The sequence below is a fragment of the Bufo gargarizans genome, chromosome 6 (genome assembly GCF_014858855.1).
Source record: "Bufo gargarizans isolate SCDJY-AF-19 chromosome 6, ASM1485885v1, whole genome shotgun sequence".
Classification (NCBI taxonomy): Eukaryota; Metazoa; Chordata; class Amphibia; order Anura; family Bufonidae; genus Bufo; species Bufo gargarizans.
In genome coordinates this window covers 29,419,575-29,438,066 of record NC_058085.1, presented here as the reverse complement: position 1 = coordinate 29,438,066, position 18,492 = coordinate 29,419,575, and the positions used below count along the sequence as shown (strand labels likewise).

The 18,492-nt window shown below is 47.0% G+C and overlaps 2 long non-coding RNA genes across 2 annotated transcripts; both read right to left on the bottom strand.

Annotated features, from left to right (window-relative positions):
• Positions 1-4,879: 4,879 nt before the first annotated feature.
• On the bottom strand, positions 4,880-5,279 carry LOC122942532. Its single transcript, XR_006390583.1, has 3 exons — positions 5,222-5,279; positions 5,016-5,139; positions 4,880-4,932 (listed from the first exon to the last, which is right to left on the bottom strand). It is a non-coding gene; the product is annotated as an uncharacterized LOC122942532 (long non-coding RNA).
• A 64-nt stretch (positions 5,280-5,343) lies between these two features.
• LOC122942529 lies at positions 5,344-17,347 on the bottom strand. The gene is made up of 3 exons (XR_006390580.1): positions 17,217-17,347; positions 5,531-5,674; positions 5,344-5,401 (listed from the first exon to the last, which is right to left on the bottom strand). It is a non-coding gene; the product is annotated as an uncharacterized LOC122942529 (long non-coding RNA).
• Between the last annotated feature and the right edge of the window lie 1,145 nt (positions 17,348-18,492).

Sequence of the window (18,492 nt, the reverse complement as noted above, 5' to 3'; positions counted from 1 at the left end):
TCATATGATGCGATATCTTCTATGGGCTCTTGTCCCAAGGGGTTATGTTGGGGGGAGGGGGGAAGGGGGATTGGGGGGACAGTGTTCTGTCTGTGGTTAAATTTTAAAATCTTTAATAAAAAGTATCTGATTTAAAAAACATGCTACCATGATACCATCTTCTTTATCCAGTTATCGCGACATATCACTTCTTCCGTATGCCTCAAAGCTACTTGAACAACATGTCCGTTCGGAACTGTCCTCTCACATCTCCTCCTATTCCCTCTTTGACTGGCTAAATCTGGCTTCCGACCCCACCACTCGACTGAGACTGCCCTTACCAAAGTCACCAATGACGTACTAACAGCCAAAAGCAAAAAACATTACTCTGTCCTCCTTCTCCTTGTCCTGTCCTCTGCCTTTGACACTGTCAACCACTCCCTTCTGTTGGAAACTCATCTCTTGGCATAACTGACCTGGCCCTCTCCTGGATCACATCATACCTCACAGACCGGACATTTAGCATCTCCCACTCTCACACCACCTCCTCGTCTTATGCCCTCTCTGTTGGTGTCCCGCAAGGCTCTGTCCTAGGACCCCTGCTCTTCTCTATTTACACTTTTGGCTTGGGACATCTCATAGAGTCCCATGGATTTCAGTATCACTCTTATGCTGACAACACACAAATCTCTCTCTCTGGTCCAAACATCACCACCTTATTATCCAGAATCACACAATGTCTATCTGCTATATCATCCTTCTCCTCTTGCTTTCTAAAACTTTACATGGATAAAACAGAATTCATCATCTTTCCACCATCTAGCTCAACCCCCCCCAACAGACCTATCTATCACGATCACTGGATGCACACTCTCCCCGATCAACCAAGTCCGCTGCCTTGGAGTGACCTTGGATTCTGCCCTCTCCTTACGACCGCACATCCAAGCCCTTTCCACCACCTGCTGCCTCCAACTCAAAAACATCTCCCGCACCCTTAACTTTGAATATGCGAAAATGCTTGTACATGCCCTCATCATCTCCCACCTAGACCACGGCAACACTCTCCTCTATGGCCTTTCATCTAGAACTCTCGCAACCCTCCAATCTATCCTTAACTCTGCTGCCCGACCAATACACCTCTCACCCTGTTACTCCTCTGCCAATCCCTTCACTGGCTCCCCATTGCCCAGCTAATTCAGTTCAAAATACTAACAAATACATACAAGGCTGTCCACAACCTGTCCCCTCTCTACATCTCTGAGCTACTTTCCCGATACATTCCCACACGCAATCTCCAATCCTCTCAAGACCTCCTTCTCTTCTCTTATCACCACTTCCCACAATCGCCTCCAAGACATCCCCCACACTCTGGAACTCACTACCCCAACATATCAGACTCTCACCTACAGTGGCAACGTTCAAAAGAAACCTGAAAACCCACCTCTTCAGACAAGCCTCCAACCAGTGACCCTGCTGTCTCTATACCGCCATGACCAACTTCACCCTCACCTACTGTGTCCTTCTCCCATACCATGTAGATTGTAAGCCTTACGGGCAGGGCCCTCTCTCCTTCCGTACCAGTTTGTAACTCGTCTTGTTTATGCTTAGTGCAATTGTCTGTATTATGTATGTATTCTGCTGTTGTGGAAATTTTTAATTTCCACAATAGTCCCTCCTCTTTGTCATATGCTCCCCAGTGTCCCTCGACGAATCATGATCTTCAAACTTTTTACTAACCATTCTAACCTCTCAACTGTCAATCAATTTTCTAATCTAGTAGGGAATTACGTTGAGAACCATCACGACTGCCTTTTCTTTGACAGTACTTGGGTCAGATTTTTGCAAAGAAGGTAAAAATCACAGCCGATCCATGGCCTGAATGTTCCGCTGTAACTCTTTATTCCATCAGGTATGCCCCCAGGCAGCCCCACGGGTTATCACCCAATGTCCACCACCGGGTTCGGGAGTCTGTCCCGGACCCAGACTCAATAACCAGTGTTCATTCTAGTCAGCCAGGTGATTGGGTCGTGCTAAAGAAACATCCGAGGACGGGATATCTTGTGCCATTCCAGGAGCTGCTGATGATGCTAACCTCTCTGAAGTTCGAGGGACGAGACAACTGGATCCACACCGGTCACTGCAAGAAGCTGCTCAACTAAGTCAAAGAATGAAGAGTATCACTTTTGTTTAGTTTCATTTTTAGAGAGGGAAACGCACATCAAACTAGCCAGGGCCACAAGGAGATATTTGTTGATAGCACTGATTTTTCATTTCTAGAGGGTAATATCAGCTATAGGTTTAATGATAGCTCTGGCTCTTGTTCCTCGCTTGTTAATCCTGTATGGGCGTCCGGGCAGCTAGGCGGCCCATAGATGTGGTAAAGGGCATAAGTTTGTGGGATCCTCCAGTTGTGAGGAAGGTATAACGGTCAACCTTACTAATGAACCCCCCGATCTCTTTAATAACACCCATAGACCAGATTATATCTGCTGGAAAGAAGGGTGTGACGTTCAGACTCAGGGAGCGATCCCTCAGTCTATTCAGTTATTACTGGAAGCCCGTGACCGTCAGAAGTTCTTGTGTGGAGTTGACGATTCCATACTAATTCCTATGCGGGTTAGCCGCTTATAAAAGGTAATTCCTCCTAATGCCAGAGGTTCATGTGTCCTGGTGAAGCTTGTTACCTGTATCTTACGTTGCAGCCGATTGGGAGAAACGGATGGTGTGGAAGGAGGTAAGAAGGGCAGGGAAAGCTGGAAGGGATTTGTTTTCTGGCTGGACGGGATGGGGAGTTGGACTTATGAAGCGATTGAACAATTTCTCGTCCATAGTGGATGAGATGTTCAATGAAACCGTTGAGGCAGTGAGAGAGAGATCACTGAGAAACGACAGTAGAACGTCCAAAGGAGGGTTTCTGTGAATTAGATGATGGTTATGCCTAGCTAGCAGACACCATTGACAAGGCTCAGGCCCATACTGACAGGAGCAGGGCAGAGGCGAAGCTATGACTAGTGAGGGTTGGAATCCTTTTTAAAGCTTTGGAGGTCTTGGGGCTCACTGGTTTTCCATTGGATCCGGGCGAAAGGAAATAAGACATGTACTTATGTTTTTTTTGTTTCCATTCCTTCTATACGCCGGAGTGAGATGTTCCTGATGTCTAATCGACTGAGTTACCGAAGCCCGAATAGACAAGATGTCCTGAAGACCAAACCATGGACCAGATGCAGAGGATTCCAAACCAGCCAGCGACCAGCGCGAAACACCACCTCCTAAGTCAGCTCCCGAAGAAAAAAAATCTCTGAGTCAAGATTTGTTTTTGAGATACGTGTCAAGATTGAATTTCTGTTTTCCATCATCTGTTTTGTTTTATGGATTCAGGACTTTTCGTAGACAAGACTGTTTTTTTCAAAGAAGAAGATCGAGATTCATCGAGGGACACTGGGGAGCATATGACAAAGAGGAGGGACTGTTGTGGAAATTTTATTAGGATGTGTTTATAATATATTGTGTATTGTCATCATGTCTCTCAGTGTCAGGGTAAACCACTGGAGTGGATATCTTCCTGTGTATGTGGAGACACAGCTGCCAGGCTCAGAGGTCTCCGTCGGCGAATGGTCCATGTGCTAAGCATTGGGCTGTGGGCAGGAGAGACTGATGTGTTCAGCAGAGCAGTGTTTTGTTGGCTGATGTATGGACGCCGGCTAGGGCCCCTGCGCAAGACGCAGATTTATTGGTTTGGCGTGGATGCATTCTTTAAGAGAACAATATATGAAAGGAACGTGCGTTTGTTGTCTCTAGTGCGCCTGATCAGCCGCTGGAGATAATGACGCTGTACTGTAAATAAACATGCATGTGGATCATAGTAACTTTATCTGGCATTGATCACTGAGCAAGGCTGGATAAAGTTCACTCCAGTGGTAATGGTAGATTATTGTATACATGTGTTTGTTAGGCTACTTTCACACTGCCGTCTCTGGGTCCGCCTGTGAGATCCGTTTCAAGGCTCTCACAAGTGGCCCAAAACGGATCAGATCAGCCCCAATGCATTCTGAATGGATAAGGATCCGTTCAGAATGCATCAGTTTGCCTCCGTTCAGCCTCCATTCCGCTCTGGAGGCGACACCAAAACGCTGCTTGCAGCGTTTTGATGTCCGTCTGACGAAACTGAGCCAAACGGATCCGTCCTGACCTACAATGTAAGTCAATGGGGATGGATCCGTTTTTACTGACACAATAGGGTGCAATTGAAAACGGGTCCGCCTCCTATTGACTTTCAATGTAAGTCAAAACGGATCCGTTTGCATTATCATGAACAAAAAAAAGACGGTAATGCAAACAGATCCGTTCTGAACAGATACAAGCGTTTGCATTATAGGTGCGGATCCGTCTGTGCAGATACCAGACGGATCTGCACCTAAACGCAGGTGTGAAAGTAGCCTTAGCTGGCTATGTTATTCTAAATGATGGTGTCTTGTCTTACTATGTCATCACTTCCTGTATGTCATCACTTCCTGCATCCTTGTTACATGAAGGAAGTGGTCAGGTGATGGGCCGGCCCCTTTTCCATTGTTACACCTTTTGTGAGTAAACAATAAAAGTGTACAGACTGGGCGGGAGCAAGGCAGTTGCTCAGAAGAACTCAAGATGGTAACACATGTGTCTGACTCTGACTGCAGTTGAGGGATTTGCCTGTACTTACACAGTGTTTGATAAGAGCGGATTTCAACTATTAGTATTTCTACAACACCGCTTATCATATGTACAGCTCTATGGAATGAATGGCACTTTAATAATAATATAATAATGGTGGATGAAACAAGATTGGAAACAAGATCTGCAAAGCCTTCTACATGTCATAGGGAACATTTCATGAGACTTCATCTCCACCTACCTGATCATCCTGAGGAAGAAGAGGACTGGGACATCTCTCCGGTGTTCTTATCTCTTCCTTAACTGTAGGAAACACATCAAGTGACTGAATTCATCCCTTACATACAGATAATAAGAGGACATGTGGATTTAGTCATGTCTATTACCTGGTGATGTGAGGGTCCGGTGATCGTCCATCATGATATTCTTGTACTTATCTTTGTGTTCTTCTAAATACTCCCACTCCTCCATGGAGAAATAGACAGTGACATCCTGACACCTTATAGGAACCTGACAACACAATGACACAGTCATCACCCCGATCCCTTCATAGCGTTCCTGTATAATGTCCCAGCATTCCCAGCAGTGTCACCTCTCCAGTCAGCAGCTCAATCATCTTGTTGGCGAGTTCTAGGATCTTCTCTCTATTGACTTCCTCATGTATCAGGGGGTGAGGTGGAGTCCCCATGATTGGGCTCAGGGTTCTTCCCCATCCTTCAGACACAGGGTCCTGACAGCGCTCACTAGAGGTCTTCTTCACTACTATGTAGTCCTGGTTACGGAAAGACACAGTAATAACTATCACTCCATACATCTCCAGAGTCCCTCACTTCTCCAGTCATGTCCATCTATTAGTAACATAGATAAGATGATGTAATGTGACATCATCAGAATATCTCACCTCTCCAGTAAACTGGAAGAGGATCTCTAGGGTGAGATTTATTATACTCTCCGCCATCTTGTCCCTGTCCATTCTCGTCGGGTAAATACGGAGAAGGATCTTATACAGAAGATATCCAGTGAGCGGATCCTATATTGTAGGAACCTGAATGGAAAGTAGACGAGACAAAGTAAAATCATAAAAAAAATCCCATTTAAAATACAATTACTGGAGTTAACAGGAGGTCCACTTTACGACAGGACAAACCCTTAAAACCTCATAAAATCACTGCAACAGTGACCTCAGTGGTGCCGACCCCTCAGCGCAACAGTGACCTCAGTGGTGCCGACCCCTCAGAGCAACAGTGACCTCAGTGGTGCCGACCCCTCAGAGCAACAGTGACCTCAGTGGTGCCGACCCCTCAGCGCAACAGTGACCTCAGTGGTACCGACCCCTCAGCACAACAGTGACCTCAGTGGTGCCGACCCCTCAGCGCAACAGTGACCTCAGTGGTGCCGACCCCTCAGCGCAACAGTGACCTCAGTGGTGCCGACCCCTCAGCGCAAAAAAGTGACCTCAGTGGTGCCGACCCCTCAGCGCAACAGTGACCTCAGTGGTGCCGACCCCTCAGCGCAAAAAAGTGACCTCAGTGGTGCCGACCCCTCAGCGCAACAGTGACCTCAGTGGTGCCGACCCCTCAGCGCAAAAAAGTGACCTCAGTGGTGCCGACCCCTCAGCGCAAAAGTGACCTTAGTGGTGCCGACCCCTCAGCGCAAAAGTGACCTCAGTGGTGCCGACCCCTCAGTGCAACAGTGACCTCAGTGGTGCTGACTCATCAGTGCAACAGTGACCTCAGTGGTACTGACCCCCTCAGAGCAACAGTGACCTCAGTGGTGCCGACCCCTCAGCGCAACAGTGACCTCAGTGGTGCCGACCCCTCAGCGCAACAGTGACCTCAGTGGTGCCGACCCCTCAGCGCAACAGTGACCTCAGTGGTGCCGACCCCTCAGCGCAACAGTGACCTCAGTGGTGCTGACTCATCAGTGCAACAGTGACCTCAGTGGTGCCGACCCCTCAGCGCAACAGCTGAAAATACTCCTCAAAAATGATAAGAGGAGTATTTTTATTCTTCCAGAAAAAATGTAGCGCGACGTCTGCTGAAGGAGACCACAGGAGCCTCAGTGCTGGAGCAGTGGAGGATTCTACAGGTCCTATGTTATCCGGGTAATTGTAAAACGCTGCGGAATATGTTGACAATACATAAATAAAGATTATTATTACTATATAGACAGACATTGGATTGGCAGATTTTGTATTTAACATCGCCTCATGACTTGAGATCAGTGAATCGAAGTTGACGAAGTGGAATTCGATCCGAATTTCATGAAAAATTTGATTCGTCCTCAAGGCAAATTTTCTCTCGCTTCATGGTAACGAATCACATTTTTTCTAAAATGGCTGCTGCACATGTTACAAAGTGAAAGTAAGAAGCCCGGGAATGAGGGAGCACCCACAATGCCATGCAGACAGCCAATCAGCAGCCAGCCGGCCCTGTGATGTCACAGCCAGGGCTGTGGAGTCGGTAGATAAATCCCCCGACTCCGACTCCTCAGTTTTTGGTACTTCCGACTCCTCTGTATTTAATATGCAAATGTATTTTATACAATCCTTGAAGGAAAGAAAGGCAACATCCATGTCATTACCACAGAACTACTGGCTAGGAGCCGCTGCCTTCTCCTTTGTGTGCTGAAGATCGGGCAGTGGGAGGATCCAGGGAGGGGCATTTATGGTAAAACATGATTTCCCCAGTAGAATCCCAGAGTCATGTTTAAAGCCTTAGCTGAATGACAAATGGTTTACAGCTTCAGTCTTGAACTATTGACTATCCATTCCATTCACTTATACAAGTGTCTCTAGTCCTGCAAAAAACATATTTACTTAACCAGTTATCAGTCAGAGGCTAGGTTAACCATGGGCGTTGCATTCCCCGTAACAGCGGAAAGTATAAGTATTGCCGCTCCTTAACTCTGCGTTGCGTGCCATATAGTGAAGCATATGAAAAGCATGCTTCTTCATGGTCACTTAACGTGTTCGTTTTGCGGTAACGTGACGCACTGCATGCATTGGCCTTTATTCTTACAGTAGAGAAGTACCGTGTTTTCGCAAAAGTGGGGGAAAAATAGCAGTGCGTCTTATGGGGCGAATGCGGCGACCGTCCGGTGAATAGGCTGAGAGGGAGGAGGGGCTGGGGGCCGGCATCTGTTTCTGTAATGGCAGCGGGCCCGGTGCAGTCACTGTATTCTACTACACCGGGCCCCGCTCACTGTAGTATACGGTAATCATATCTAACTTGTGGGTATTGTTAAATTATTCCAATCATCTTAAATCTAGCGCTGTACTACTTACTACTAACGTATTGGCAGTCAGGAGGCCGGGTGGGCGCTCGTAGCGTAGCTCACTACGTCACGCGCCTGCTCCGCCCACTTTATGAATGAAGCAGGCACCGGGCCCCGCTGCCATTACAGAAACAGATGGGGGGGGGATCTGTGGATGACACATAAGATAAGATGCTATATATGTGCCATCCACAGATGCCCCCATAACAGTGCCATCCACAGATGCCCCCATAACAGTGCCATCCACAGATGCCCCCATAACAGTGCCATCCACAGATGCCCCCATAAAAGTGCCATCCACAGATGCCCCCATAAAAGTGCCATCCACAGATGCCCCCATAAAAGTGCCATCCACAGATGCCCCCATAAAAGTGCCATCCACAGATGCCCCCATAACAGTGCCATCCACAGATCCCCCATAACAGTGCAATCCACAGATGCCCCCATAACAGTGCCATCCACAGATGCCCCCATAAGTGCCATCTACAGATGCCCCCATAACAGTGCCATCCACAGATGCCCCCATAACAGTGCCATCCACAGATGCCTCCATAACAGTGCCATCCACAGACCACCATTAGTTCAAAAGCCACCAAAAGCACACCTTTTGGTTCAAAATATTATTTTTCTTATTTTCCTCCTCAAAAACCTAGGTGCATCTTATGGGCAGCTGCGTCTTATAGGGTGAAAAATACAGTAATTATGTGAATTGGGACATTTAAACTTGCTTTTTCTTTTTTTTATTCCGACTCCTCGACTCTGACTCCACAGCCCTGGTCACAGCCCTATAAAAAGCCTCCTCATGCCCGGTCTCCGCCATTTTACAGTTAACTTAGTGCAGGGAGAGACGTTACAGGCTCTAGGGACAGTGATCAGGAAAGACTTTATAAAAAAAAATAAAAAAAAAGATTGATCAGTTCAGGGAAAGGATAGGGAGGCATTATCCACACTGTAGGGAGAGAGCAGGGACCAATAGGAGAGTGTAAAGCCTGGGAAATAGGGAATATTCTATTACACCTTGCTGCACTAATTGGAGTTACTAAAAGTGATTACTACAGATTTTAGAGTGTTTTAAACAGTAATTGCAGTAATAATAGCATCTGTTATTAGGGTGAAAGTGCGGTCTGATACAAGCATTTTTAGGATGTATTTAGTTTATATATAAGTACTTGCGGTCTGGCATGCTGCATGGGTGAAGAAACCATACTCCTCAGGCTTAAAAAAAAAAAAAAGAAGATACTAAAGGGGACATAAAGGCCGAGAGGCCACCATTCACCCAAGCAGAACACTTCTCTACACACTTTAGGGTGGTCAAACTGTTTAACACTTAATTCGATGCCTCAATCGGTAGTTGCGGAGTTGGTGTGAAATAGCGGCCGGATACTACACAGTTTAGGATGACTTCACACTTCAGTAATTTCTATCATTTTTTGTGGGCCAAAACCAGTAGTGTAGCGTACTCGGAGATAAGGTGTAATGGAAAGATCTGCACCAGTTCTGTGTTCTTGACCCAAACCTGGTTTGATACTGCACATTTTAGGTTTCGTTTACACTTAATTTAATGCGTCAATCAGTAGTTGCGGAGTTGGTGTGAAATTGTGGCCTGACACTGTTGCTCTTTTACCCTTGCAGTTAATGTTACGGTACAGTGTGTGTGACAGACAGGTGAGGAGGAGAGATCCGCTGCTTCCTCAGGTAGGCAGGCAAGTAGCGACGATAGTCGCTTGGGAGCTAGTGTTGCAAATGGTCAGACACGTGGCCCTGAGACTGGAGAAGGTGACATCAGTGACCTGCAGACAGTGGCAGACATTGATGTGGCCAATCAGAAGTGGGAGCCGGGTGAAGTGAAGAGGGTGGCCGCTTGCGTATGAGGCAGCAGTTGTAGTAGTGTGGCCGTGACTCAGCAGGGTGAAAGTAGTGTGAGCTCTGTAGCCAAACGTGTCCGGGGTAGACCGTCTGCTACGCAGGAGCCTACCTGTCCGGAAAGAAGTAGCGGTGCGCGGGTTCACAGAGGCAGTGGTAGCAGGCAGTCAGCACAGTGGGGGGAAAATGCCATACTCGGTGGTGTGGACCGCCGGAGGACGATCAGTATGGCCCTCTGTGACTGGGCCACTGTGTTGACGTCTCATGCTGTTGCCACCTCACCACTCTGTCATGGGGGCACTACTTGTTTCAGCGTATAACAGAACAGGTTCTGCAGAAATCTTTTATCAGCTGACGGTGTAAAAGAAGTGCGCTCTTTCACGCTATAGTAGGATCTTGGGCCGCTGCATGGTTCTTCATACCTGGTGCTAACATTGACCTGTAAGGCTGAGTTCTCACTTTGTTATTTGGTCAGTTTTGCCCGTAACTGACCAAAAAGTAAAGTGTGCAGTGATTCTAAGAGCGACGCCTGTCATCTGCGTGTCATACTGACTCCCTATGCATTTTTCTGCAATGCGCAGTGTTCTACACCACTACAGGCTCTCCGCAGCCAGGAATACCTGTTTTTCAACGAGATTTGTCACAAATAAATTTGGATCAAATCCAATTTTTGGGGGAAATTCAGCGAACTGCCCGAATCAAATTTTTTAGAAATTCGCTCTTCTCTCCTCACGACCACACAGATGTAGCGGTTTATGACTAAATACAGCGGTCTCCATCTTCCCTGAGCCATAACTTTTTTATTTTCCGTTCACATAGCTGTATGGGGCTTATTTTTTGCGGGACACGCTGTACTTTCTAATGCCATCATTTAATATGGCATACAACGTAGTGGGAAGCAGAAAAAAATTCCAAATAAATTGGAATTGAAAAAAAAGAGCAATTACCCCACCATTTTACGGGTTTTGTTCCTATTTGTGGAAAAACTGACCTGTGCCCTTCATTTTCTCGGTCAGTACAATTACAACGATACCACATATGTATACGGTTTTATAAATATTCTAAATAGTGTAAACATAAGTATAAACTTTGAGGAAAAAAATTCTGACCCCCCCATAACTTTTTTAGGCCTCATGCACACGGCTGTTCCGTGCATTGGGGACTGCAAATCGCGGTCCCCAATGCACGGGCAACATCCGTGCGGCAGCCAGGATGGATCGAGACACATTCAACTTGAATGGGTCCGTGATCCGTCGGCACCGAAAAAAAAAGAACATGTTCCATTTTTTTTTGCAGTGCGGAGGCACGGATAGAAACACCACGAAGCACTCCGTAGTGCTTCCGTGGGGTCCCGTGCCTCTGCTTTGCACCGCAGCTCCGGATTGCAGACCCATTCAAGTGAATAGGTCCACATCCGTGATACGGGGAGCACACGGCCGGTGCCCGCATATTGTGGACCCGCTGTTTGCGTACCGCAATACAGCCACGGCCTTATAATTATATCTACTGAGCTGTGTGGGGACTCATTTTTTGGCGGGACAATCTGTTGTTTTTATTGATACCATTTTGGATTGTGTGTGACTTTTTGTTAACATTTTAGTACATTTTTTAGGGTAAGAAAAGCGATTTTTTGTTTTTTATGTATTCATTTTCCTATTCTACGGAAAGGGGGCGATTAAAAATGTAATTTTTTTATGATTTTGAAGCTCAGATTTGAGCCTAGAAAATCCAATAAAAAAAAAAAATCTGAACAATCATATTTTTTTTTAGATCCATTAATTGTTCCGAATTGCTCACTTCTTATGTTGGCCTGCCACCTGCTAGCGAAAATAAGAATTGTATCTTCAATACCCTGGATCTCTTCAGCAAGACCCAGCACATTGGAACCATCCTTATTGGCCACAGAGGATCGCGGAAAGAAGCCCGGAAGCGTTTTTTACCCTTTAGATGCCATGATCTCACTTGAGGCTTTAATGACTGCAACCGTCCCACTGCACGCTCGAGCGGGTGCCCATCAATCCAGTGCCGTACATGTATGGAGCTGGAAGCAAAAGGGTTAAAGGGTTTTTCTGTCACGGGGACGTAGATGTAGGGGAAGATTCTGCTTTGGGGCCCAAACTCAGAAGGAAGATGAAAAGTTTTTATTGTCAGGGTCCCCTCAACAGTATACAGTGACCTCCACAGCGCCCCCATAACCACCATAACAGTGACCTCCACAGCGCCCCCCCATAACAGTGACCTCCACAGCGCCCCCATAACAGTGACCTCCACAGCGCCCCCCATAACAGTGACATCCACCGTGTGAAATTAATCCAGCGACTGATCTCACACTGCCAACATACAGAGGGCGATACCCCACATCTTAGGGCCGTTTCACACGAGCGGATGCCGTGCGTGGCATCCGCTCCATGAAAGAGTGCCAAGACCCGATGCAGACTGCAGAGGCACGGAGCAGTAACATGACTGTTAATGCTCCGTGCCTCTCTGTGATCTCTTTACTACGAAATCACAGTGACAACTGTGATTTCGTAGTAAAGAGATCACAGAGAGGCACGGAGCATTAACAGTCATGTTACTGCTCCGTGCCTCTGCAGTCTGCATCGGGTCTTGGCACTCTTTCACGGAGCGGATGCCACGCACGGCATCCGCTCGTGTGAAACGGCCCTAATACATTTCAGTTCAGCCCATATTCATTTAACCCTTTAAAAACACTAGTTACTTATTGAAATCAGTGTCCGTCTGTCCACTTTGCTGCCAGTTCTTGTGCCCAGAACCTGTTTGGGGTGAACTCCCCTGCATATGGTGCAGGCACCACCCTCTGCATGTCACCAGTGTCAGATCAGTGCTTGAATTAATTTCACACTTTAAATCACACTTTTCTGCCCATCATTTGTATTTTAATGCCGCTTTCACCTGATTTCCCCTCGGGACGCCTTTTTATTACTGGTGATAAGGTCTCCTCAAAATTCATAAAAAAAAACAACAAAAAATACAAAAGATGTGACTAATAAACTTACGAATAAGAAACCAACTTCAGCCTCGTGTCCTGTATCTGCGTCATGATACTTGGGGGTGTGATTCTCTTCTTGTAGAGGGACTTATTGTTATCCAGTCGTGTTTATAGTGACTTTTTTCAATTAAGTTAAAATTTTATATGTTTTGGGCGTTAAATTTATTCATCTCTCTATTGTGTATATGGATATCAGAAAGAAGTCGTTGGAATTCTATCTGTATAGTAACTTTATATATGTTTTACCCTGTTCCAGCCCCTGTCTCTGAGATCTCCTGGATATGTCTTCTATATAACGCCCCCTCCTCCAGTCCACATCTCCGAGATCTCCTGGATATGTCTTCTATATAACGTCCCCTGCTCCAGTCCACGTCTCTGAGATCTCCTGGATATGTCTTCTATATAACGTCACCTCCTCCAGTCCAAGTCTCTGAGATCTCCTGGATATGTCTTCTATATAACGCCCCCTCCTCCAGTCCACGTCTCCGAGATCTCCGGGATATGTCTTCTATATAACGTCACCTCCTCCAGTCCACGTCTCCGAGATCTCCTGGATATGTCTTCTATATAACGTCACCTCCTCCAGTCCAAGTCTCTGAGATCTCCTGGATATGTCTTCTATATAACGCCCCCTCCTCCAGTCCATGTCTCTGAGATCTCCTGATATTTCTTCTATATAACGCCCTCTGCTCCAGTCCACGTCTCTGAGATCTCCTGGATATGTCTTCTCTATAACGCCCCCTGCTCCAGTCCACGTCTCTGAGATCTCCTGGATATGTCTTCTATATAACGCCCCCTCCTCCAGTCCACGTCTCTGAGATCTCCTGGATATGTCTTCTATATAACACCCCCTCCTCCAGTCCATGTCTCTGAGATCTCCTGGATATGTCTTCTATATAACGCCCTCTGCTCCAGTCCACGTCTCTGAGATCTCCTGGATATGCCTTCTATATAACGCCCCCTCCTCCAGTCCATGTCTCTGAGATCTCCTGGATATGTCTTCTATATAACACCCCCTCCTCCAGTCCACGTCTCTGAGATCTCCTGGATATATGTCTTCTATATCACACCCCCTGCTCCAGTCCACGTCTCTGAGATCTCCTGGATATGTCTTATATATAACACCCCCTCCTCCAGTCCACGTCTCTGAGATCTCCTGGATATGTCTTCTATATAACGCCCCCTCCTCCAGTCCACGTCTCTGAGATCTCCTGGATATATGTCTTCTATATCACACCCCCTGCTCCAGTCCACGTCTGAGATCTCCTGATATTTCTTCTATATAACGCCCTCTGCTCCAATCCACGTCTCTGAGATCTCGTGGATATGTCTTCTATATAACACCCCCTCCTCCAATCCACGTCTCTGAGATCTCCTGGATATGTCTTCTATATAACGCCCCCTGCTCCAATCCACGTCTCTGAGATCTCGTGGATATGTCTTCTATCACCCCCTGCTCCAGTCCACGTCTCTGAGATCTCGTGGATATGTCTTCTATCACCCCCTGCTCCAGTCCACGTCTCTGAGATCTCCTGGATATGTCTTCTATATAACGCCCTCTGCTCCAGTCCACATCTCTGAGATCTCCTATATATGTCTTCTATATAACGCCCTCTGCTCCAGTCCACGTCTCTGAGATCTCCTGGATATGTCTTCTATCACCCCCTGCTCCAATCCACGTCTCTGAGATCTCGTGGATATGTCTTCTATATAACGCCCTCTGCTCCAGTCCACGTCTCTGAGATCTCCTGGATATGTCTTCTATATAACGCCCTCTGCTCCAGTCCACGTCTCTGAGATCTCCTGGATATGCCTTCTATATAACGCCCCCTCCTCCAGTCCATGTCTCTGAGATCTCCTGGATATGTCTTCTATATAACACCCCCTGCTCCAGTCCACGTCTCTGAGATCTCCTGGATATGTCTTCTATATAACGCCCCCTCCTCCAGTCCATGTCTCTGAGATCTCCTGGATATGTCTTCTATATAACACCCCCTCCTCCAGTCCACGTCTGAGATCTCCTGGATATGTCTTCTATATAACGCCCCCTCCTCCAGTCCATGTCTCTGAGATCTCCTGGCTATGTCTTCAATATAACGCCTCCTCCTCCAATCCACGTCTCTGAGATCTCCTGGCTATGTCTTCAATATAACGCCTCCTCCTCCAATCCACGTCTCTGAGATCTCCTGGATATGTCTTCTATATAACGCCCCCTGCTATAAATCCACGTCTCTAAGATCTCGTGGATATGTCTTCTATCACCCCCTGCTCCAGTCCATGTCTCTGAGATCTCCTGATATTTCTTCTATATAACGCCCTCTGCTCCAGTCCACGTCTCTGAGATCTCCTGGATATGTCTTCTATATAACGCCCCCCTGCTCCAGTCCACGTCTCTGAGATCTCCTGGATATGTCTTCTATATAACGCCCCCTCCTCCAGTCCACGTCTCTGAGATCTCCTGGATATGTCTTCTATATAACGCCCCCTGCTCCAGTCCACGTCTCTGAGATCTCCTGGATATGTCTTCTATATAACGCCCCCTGCTCCAGTCCACGTCTCTGAGATCTCCTGGATATGTCTTCTATATAACGCCCCCTGCTCCAGTCCACATCTTTGAGATCTCCTGGATATGTCTTCTATATAATGCCCCCTCCTCCAGTCCACATCTCTGAGATCTCCTGGATATGTCTTCTATATAACGCCTCCTGCTCCAGTCCACGTCTCTGAGATCTCCTGGATATGTCTTCTATATAACGCCCCCTGCTCCAATCCACGTCTCTGAGATCTCGTGGATATGTCTTCTATCACCCCCTGCTCCAGTCCACGTCTCTGAGATCTCCTGATATGTCTTCTATATAACGCCCTCTGCTCCAGTCCACGTCTCTGAGATCTCCTGGATATGTCTTCTATATAACGCCCCCTCCTCCAGTCCATGTCTCTGAGATCTCCTGGCTATGTCTTCTATATAACGCCTCCTCCTCCAATCCACGTCTCTGAGATCTCCTGGATATGTCTACTATATAACGCCCCCTGCTATAAATCCACGTCTCTAAGATCTCGTGGATATGTCTTCTATCACCCCCTGCTCCAGTCCATGTCTCTGAGATCTCCTGATATTTCTTCTATATAACGCCCATAACGCCCTCTGCTCCAGTCCACGTCTCTGAGATCTCCTGGATATGTCTTCTATATAACGTCCCCTGCTCCAGTCCAAGTCTCTGAGATCTCCTGGATATGTCTTCTATATAACGCCCCCTGCTCCAGTCCACATCTCTGAAATCTCCTGGATATGTCTTCTATATAACGCCCCCTGCTCCAGTCCACGTCTGTGAGATCTCCTGTATGTCTTCTATATAACGCCCCCTCCTCCAGTCCACATCTCTGAGATCTCCTGGATATGTCTTCTATATAACGCCCCCTGCTCCAGTCCACGTCTCTGAGATCTTCTGGATATGTCTTCTATATAACGCCCCCTGCTCCAGTCCACATCTCTGAGATCTCCTGGATATGTCTTCTATATAACGCCCCCTGCTCCAGTCCACGTCTCTGAGATCTTCTGGATATGTCTTCTATATAACGTCCCCTCCTCCAGTCCATGTCTCTGAGATCTCCTGGATATGTCTTCTATATAACGCCCCCTCCTCCAGTCCACATCTCTGAGATCTCCTGGATATGTCTTCTATATAACGCCCCCTGCTCCAGTCCACGTCTCTGAGATCTTCTGGATATGTCTTCTATATAACGCCCCCTGCTCCAGTCCACATCTCTGAGATCTCCTGGATATGTCTTCTATATAACACCCCCTGCTCCAGTCCACGTCTCTGAGATCTTCTGGATATGTCTTCTATATAACGCCCCCTCCTCCAGTCCACGTCTCTGAGATCTCCTGGATATGTCTTCTATATAACGTCCCCTGGTCCAGTCCCCGTCTCTGAGATCTCCTGGATATGTCTTCTATATAACGCCCCCTCCTCCAGTCCACGTCTCTGAGATCTCCTGGATATGTCTTCTATATAACGCCCCCTGCTCCAGTCCACGTCTCTGAGATCTCCTGGATATGTCTTCTACACATATAACACCCCCTGCTCCAGTCCACGTCTCTGAGATCTCCTGGATATGTCTTCTATATAACGCCCCCTGCTCCAGTCCACGTCTCTGAGATCTCCTGGATATGTCTTCTATATAACGCCCCCTGCTCCAGACTTATGTTGTACCTGAAGAAGGGGAAGGCCGGTCCGCGAAACGCGTTATACGTTAGAAGTGAACTGTTGTCAATTGTTTCTTATTTTAATATCTTTAAGCTGGTGTCCTGCCCCAGAAGCCTGCGCGCTTACTTCATTTATGTTCTCAGGAATCTGTTGATTACCAGCAGACAGATCTACTGATCCTTCTGGCTGTGGAGCCTTATATGTGCGGATGTGATGAGTGTTCCACTTACCTGGGGGCAGGCGTGTCCTCTTCTGACAACCCTTCACGATGGAGCCTCCTGGGCTGTAATTTCTACCACCATGTGCAGGAGTCGGGCTCCAGGCTGTGCTGCGGGAGAAGGTACAGGACCTGTGTGATGTCATAACCATGTGATCAGGTGTGGGAGGAGTCAGACTGTGTTGTAGGAGATGGTAAAGGACCTGTGATGATGTCATAACCAAGTGATCATGTGTGGGAGGAGTCAGGCATCAGGCTGTGCTGCAAGCGAAGATTCAGGACCTGTGATGATGTCATGACCATGTGATCAGGTGTGGGAGGAGTTACCCTGTGCAGTAGGAGAAGGTACAGGACCTGTGATGATGTCATAACCATGTGATCGTGTGTGGGAGGAGTCATTAAGATCACATGACTAGGATTATCCGCTTCCTGTACACAGGTCTCTGCTGTACTGCTTGTAATCCCAGTCTGTATGTAGCAGAGCTGTAAACCTGTAATGTTTATGTAGATGAGCTGTATGTGTGTAATGTCTGTGTAGTTGAGCTGTACGTGATTACAACCAAGCTGTATATGTGTAATATGCCTCTGAAGACTTGTATCAGTGTGTGCAGCATAGCTGTGTATGTGTAATGTTCAGTTACTACAGCTGAGTCTTTGTCATGTCCATGTAGCAGAGCTGTGTATGTGTAATGTTCAGTTACTACAGCTGAGTCGCTGTCATGTCCATGTAGCAGAGCTGTGTATGTGTAATGTTCAGTTACTACAGCTGAGTCTTTGTCATGTCCATGTAGCAGAGCTGTGTATGTGTAATGTTCAGTTACTACAGCGGAGTCTCTGTCATGTCCATGTAGCAGAGCTGTGTATGTGTAATGTTCTGTTACTACAGCTGAGTCTCTGTCATGTCCATGTAGCAGAGCTGTGTGTGTGTAATGTTCAGTTACTACAGCTGAGTCTCTGTCATGTCCATGTAGCAGAGCTGTGTATGTGTAATGTTCAGTTACTACAGTGGAGTCTCTGTCATGTCCATGTAGCAGAGCTGTGTATGTGTAATGTTCAGTTACTACAGCTGAGTCTCTGTCATGTCCATGTAGCAGAGCTGTGTATGTGTAATGTGCAGTTACTACAGCTGAGTCTCTGTCATGTCCATGTAGCAGAGCTGTGTATGTGTGATGTTCAGTTACTACAGCGGAGTCTCTGTCATGTCCATGTAGCAGAGCTGTGTATGTGTAATGTTCAGTTACTACAGCTGAGTCTTTGTCGTGTCCATGTAGCAGAGCTGTGTATGTGTA